Below are 6,870 nucleotides of genomic sequence, written 5' to 3' on the forward strand. Positions count from 1 at the left end.
TGGACAGAAAGTTTCACTACTCTATGAGTAAAATTGTGGACAGAAAGTTTCACTACTCTATGAGTAAAATTGTGGACAGAAAGTTTCACTACTCTATGAGTAAAATTGTGGACAGAAAGTTTCACTACTCTGAGTAAAATTGTGGACAGAAAGTTTCACTACTCTATGAGTAAAATTGTGGACAGAAAGTTTCACTACTCTATGAGTAAAATTGTGGACAGAAATTGTTCACAAACAATCAAATCAAACGGACAAACAGGGTGGAACATAACCTCCTGTTACCTTCGTTGGCTGAGGTGATAATAATAAGATAACGGAAAAAGTATCACTAATGGATGTCGCAGTACCATAGGGCTCAAGAGTAGAAGATAAGGGGAGATCAAAATTAGAAAAGTACCAAGACCTAGAATTGAATTAAGAAGGCTATGGATTATGCAAGTTGAAGTCGTGCCAATAATCATAGGAACTTTGGGACCTTACTTATATAATAGTAACTTAGCTAGTAATAATAATAATAATAATAATAATAATAATAATAATAATAATAATAATAACAATAATAATAAAAATAATAATAATAATAATAATAATAATAATAATAATAATAATAATAATAATAATAATAATAATAATAATAATAATAATAATCAGTAGGACTTCAAAAGTTCAAAGTTGGAGCAAATGTTTTCATGTTGACCAGGCTGACATGAGTCTTTTTATAGTTTATATATGATATATCTCTTTTTGACGTTGTTAATAGTTTATATAGGTCATATCTGTTTTAATGTTGTTACTGTTTTTAGAATGATTTATTGTTAATTTATTCTAATCATTTATTTATTTCCTTTCCTCACTGAGCTATTTTTCCCTATTGCAGCCCTTGGGCTTATAGCATCTTGCTTTTCCAACCAGGGTTGTAGCTTGGCTAGTAATAATAATAATAATAATAATAATAATAATAATAATAACTAGCATGGTAGTTACAACAAACAGACATTCCATTTGTATAGCTCCCAACCATTGCCTTTCTAACTACACTGGTAAAAAAGCCGCAATTTTAATCGGTAATTCTCCGTAAACATATACTATTCTCAGTCGTATTTCAGTAAAATACAGGTGACCGTCTTTTTTACCCTACTTTGTTATTATCTTTTACGAGTAGGTGACAGTAATATCACCCCTTTACGTCAATATACCCGTTTTTAAAACGGTAAATGCCTGGCAATATTTATCCCAGAGCTTTCACCGTTTTTAGGTAAATTTCTTAACAGTGTAGCCTGATCAGCTTGACACAAGCGAGTCAAATAACTCTATGTCAAAAGAGCTCTATCATCATGACCTAAGGCACAGTAAATTTCTCAACAGTGTAGCCTGATCAGCTTGTCAAAACAGACAAATAACTCTATTGTCAAAAGAGCTCTATCATCATGACCTAAGGCACAGTAAATTTCTCAACAGTGTAGCCTGATCAGCTTGTCAAAACAGACAAATAACTCTATTGTCAAAAGAGCTCTATCATCATGACCTAAAGCACAGTAAATTCCTTAACAGTGTAGCCTGATCAGCTTGTCAAAACAGACAAATAACTCTATTGTCAAAAGAGCTCTATCATCATGACCTAAGGCACAGTAAATTTCTCAACAGTGTAGCCTGATCAGCTTGTCAAAACAGACAAATAACTCTATTGTCAAAAGAGCTCTATCATCATGACCTAAAGCACAGTAAATTCCTTAACAGTGTAGCCTGATCAGCTTGTCAAAACAGACAAATAACTCTATTGTCAAAAGAGCTCTATCATCATGACCCTAAGGCACAGTAAATTTCTCAACAGTGTAGCCTGATCAGCTTGTCAAAACAGACAAATAACTCTATTGTCAAAAGAGCTCTATCATCATGACCTAAGGCACAGTAAATTTCTCAACAGTGTAGCCTGATCAGCTTGTCAAAACAGACAAATAACTCTATTGTCAAAAGAGCTCTATCATCATGACCTAAAGCACAGTAAATTTCTTAACAGTGTAGCCTGATCAGCTTGTCAAAACAGACAAATAACTCTATTGTCAAAAGAGCTCTATCATCATGACCTAAAGCACAGTAAATTTCTTAACAGTGTAGCCTGATCAGCTTGACACAAGCGAGTCAAATAACTCTATGTCAAAAGAGCTCTATCATCATAACTTAAAGCACACGATGGTCCAGTCCTGGCCCATGTTTCCGCCTATAAAATTGTCTCCTGCTTGGCCGAATACGAGGCTGCTCTCGCCTATCAAGCGTTCCACCTAGAGATAGAGGTTGATAGAGATTTTCCTTTCAACATTCTTCCACGTTTTAGCCATCATCTTGAGCGCTGTTTCAGAGCTCGTTACGCCTTGATGGTACGAATTCTCCCGTCTTGCTGATCATCGTATGGCCACTCGTAAAAAGTGAGAAAACTGGCAAATACTGTGAAGTCATCGTTAATGACTTAGTTATACAAGAACGCTGGTAGCATTTAGAATGAATCAGGATTTTGTTTATAACTAAATTTGGCCAAATTAGTGGGACAGTTTATGAAATAATTTCTAGTACTTTTTGTCTCTGTAATTATATTATTTAAATTATATCTTTAAACTTATCTTCGTTTCCTTAACCGTTTCTAGTCCACTGCGGGACAAAGGCCTCAGAATGTCATAGTTCATGTATGAAGTTTGGCCAGTTATCATAAAAACACTGGAAACACCGGAATGGTGATGACGAGTGACTTTTGTCTGATCGCTCACAGCCAACCAAACTAGTATGGGTGTCCCTGACTAGTGCAGCTTTACTGATCAAGACAATAAGCAAACCCTTTCACCACATTAAGGCTTCCATATTTAGAAAGATATATATATATTATATATATATATATATATATATATATATATATATATATATGTATATATATACACACATATATATATACATATATATATATATATAATTCCTTGTTGGACCCCTTGGGCTTATAGCATCTTGCTTTTCCAACTAGGGTTGTAGCTTAGCTAATAATAATAATAATAATAATAATAATAATAATAATAACAATAGTGATAATAATAATAATAATAATAATAATAATAATAATATATACGGTATATATATATATATATATATATATATATATATATATATATATATATATATATATATATATATATATTCTTAAATCTCATAAATTCCCATATTTCACATCAATTAATAAATAAGGCCTACGATTCAATTTCTACTTTAAAACGTATAGCTCACTTTCGCCTGTACTACTGAGAATGAACAGTACTCGAACCCCAGTCCAGGAGATAGCCAGACAGGGACGTTTTCAATAGCCTGGAACCATCTTCACATAACCATTTGTAATCTAATGTATCAAGTGTGGTTAGGCCTACCAAAAATGAATAATTAAAACAAACACTATTACTGAAATTATTTTCATCCACACTTGCCCAAAAGTGATGTTTCTATTTTAGATATGAACAAGTTCTGGATAGGTTTCATACTCAAGAGAATTACCTTTATATATTCTTCTATTATTTTTCTTTCTCTTTGCCTACACATACGCCGAATAGTCTGGCCTATTCTTAACAGATTCTCCTCTGTCCTCACACACCTGACAACACTGAGGTTACTAAACAATTCTTCTTCGCTCAAGGGGTTAACTACTGCACTGTATTTGTTCTGTGGCTACTTTCCTCTTAGTAAGGGTAGAAGAGACTCTTTAGCTATGGTAAGCAGCTCTTCTAGGAGAAGGACACTCCAAAATCAAACCATTGTTCTTCTAGTCTTGGGTAGTGCCATAGCCTCTGTACCATGGTCTTCCACTGTCTTGGGTTAGAGTTCTCTTGCTTGAGGGTACAATCAGGCACACTATTCTATTTAATTTCTCTTCCTCTTGTTTTGTTAAAGTTTTCATAGTTTATATAGGAAATATTTATTTTAATGTTACTCTTCTTAAAATATTTTATTTTTCCTTCTTTCCTTTCCTTACTGGGCTATTTTCCCTGTTGGGGCCCCCTGGGCTTATAGCATTTTGCTTTTCCAGCTAGGGTTGTAGCTTAGCAAATAATAATAATAATAATAATAATAATAATAATAATAATAATATCTTAGGTAACCTCTTTTAAGCTTTATCCAAGTTATAGTTGTCATTTTCAGTTGAAGTTTGGATATGTTATGGAATAACGGTATTGGCCCACACTGCTACGTACATATTTCGTGTAATAATAATAATAACAACAACAACAACAAAACAACAATAATAATAATAACAATGATAATAACATTCTCACTAAATGCATATCAATGTTTAAAGATAACTTATATCAGCGGTAATGGGTGACGATGAGGGTCAGATAGACATGTGGGGGAATATACAGAAGCAACAAATAGTGGGTGATAGTCAAAATCGGGACAGTAAGTAGTAGTAGTAGTAGTAGTAGTAGTAGTAGTAGTAGTAGTAGTAGTAGTAGTAGTAGTAGGGTCATTCGTCAATTATACTACTAAGAATTAGTGATGACATCTGGTGAGGAGAGAGAGAGAGAGAGAGAGAGAGAGAGGAGAGAGAGAGAGAGGAGAGAGAGAGGAGAGAGAGAGAGAGAGATAACCCTCTTCCATAAGCGTCTTTTATAACATTACTAATAAACTTGAAATATACGAGCAGACAATGACAAAAAAACTAATCCTTATAAAAACCAAAAAGATAATACAAGACGTATAGGCCTAAGCTATGGTCTCAATCTTTTGACTGCCAAAGCCTGACATATTAAAATGGTCAACCACTTAGTGAAGAAAAAATATTAGGGCTAAGTCCGTGGTCAGACGAGGGGTAATCCCATTATTTATTTGGCATAAAAGCTTTCTGATAATCGTCCCCCCCCCCAAAAAAAAAAGAAACAAAAAAATACTTTAAGTAAACCATTCCACCAATTTTTTCTCTCATACATTTAGGAGCTTAACCCAGACTACTCTCTCTCTCTCTCTCTCTCTCTCTCTCTCTCTCTCTCTCTCTCTCTCTCTCTCTCTCTCTCTCTCTCTCTCTCTTCTGCCCCTAATCTTTTAAGTTGAGCGATAGACTTTCAGAGCAACTTTCTATCCGCTTTCGTTCTTAGCACACTTTTCGAATAAAATTTTAAACGCCAGATTGTGAGGTCAGTTTTAAGTCGAATGTATTCAACTGAATATTTGTATCTGGTATATAATAATAATAATAATAATAATAATAATAATAATAATAATAATAATAATAATAATAAACAGTGTATTATGCATTAACTAATCATTAACAACAATAAGCTAGTGAAGAAGGCTACCTATCCTATGCAAACATTACCACCTTACAGGCTAAGGACTAAGAAATACACAGCATACGACAAATAGTGGCATAAACCTAGATAGCACGATCAATTTAATCAAGTATTAACCGTAAACAGATACTATACGGCGCTATTATGAGCAGTATATCATTTTTTTAATACTATGAATTATCGGTAAAGAATCGGTAGTGTTTTGTTGCAGGGAACATCACGACGTAACCTAACTAGACATCAGATTGATCATGGTTGCTAAAAACCTACCGGAGGCTATTTAAGCTTACCTATTAGCCTAAGCTGGACAAATAAAGGCCATTCTAAGCTTGTTAAGCTATAGCTTAAGCTGATTATAACTCTTGTGCCTAGTTTGCCACGAAACCAGACAGTGTTTTGTTGCAGGGAACATCCGGCGTAACCTAACGATAGGAGATTGATACCCATGGATGACCGATCATGGTTGCTAAAAACCTACCGGAGGCTATTTAAGCTTACCTATTAGCCTAAGCTGGACAAATAACGGCCATTCTAAGCTTGTTAAGCTATAGCTTAAGCTGACTATAACTCTTGTGCCTAGTTTGCCACGAAACCAAGGCGGGGTAAAGCTTGCCAAGTTTAATCTCGGATAACATCATCCGATAACGTAGGCTACGCTTAACCAAAACGGCCTATCATGCACAGAACGTTTGAAATAAAGGAAATAATTGTTTAATGCACCATTTTCTTACGATTACGATAACAATTGCACAATGAGAAACTTAATACTATTCAAAAGGGTTAAATGTTAAAACTGGCCTCGGTCTAAGCTTACCTCCATTCACTCGTATCCCAAACTCTCGGCGTAAGATTGAGGTAATCCAGTTAAATACGCTTTTCATTAGTATGCACTTTATAATAATTTGCGACTCCAAGGTCCCAAGAAGGAGATTCTCACAATAAATCACGAAGAAATAGCGTAAGTTCACTGTCCTAAGTCAATATAAGAACCGCGGTCACAAGAGCTAAGTTTACGTTTACGATTTCGCGGGCGGAATGTAAACATTGCATCATGCAATAGATTTAGCTTTTAAATAATATTTCAAACATATTTTAATATTATTTAAAACATTGTATTATAATATTCAATACTTTTTACTATTTTAAATATATTTCTAGCTCAAAATATATAATTTCCATTTATTCAGAGACTGTAGGAGTTCGGTTGTTCCTGGAAAATTCACCTTCTAAATGATATTTAAAACGTGTTTTAATATTATTTAGAACATTGTATTCTAACAATCAATATTGTTTTGGTATTTTGAATATATTTTTAGCTCAAAATATATAATTTCCATTTATTCCGAGACTATAAGAGCTCGGTTGTTCCTGGAAAATTCACCTTCTAAATGATATTTAAAACGTGTTTTAATATTATTTAGAACATTGTATTCTAACAATCAATATTTTTTTGGTATTTTGAATATATTTCTAGCTCAAAATATATAATTTCCATTTATTCCGAGACTGTAGGAGCTCGGTTGTTCCTGGAAAATTCACCTTCTAAATGATATTT

Source organism: Palaemon carinicauda, chromosome 23 (genome assembly GCF_036898095.1).
Source record: "Palaemon carinicauda isolate YSFRI2023 chromosome 23, ASM3689809v2, whole genome shotgun sequence".
NCBI lineage: Eukaryota > Metazoa > Arthropoda > Malacostraca > Decapoda > Palaemonidae > Palaemon > Palaemon carinicauda.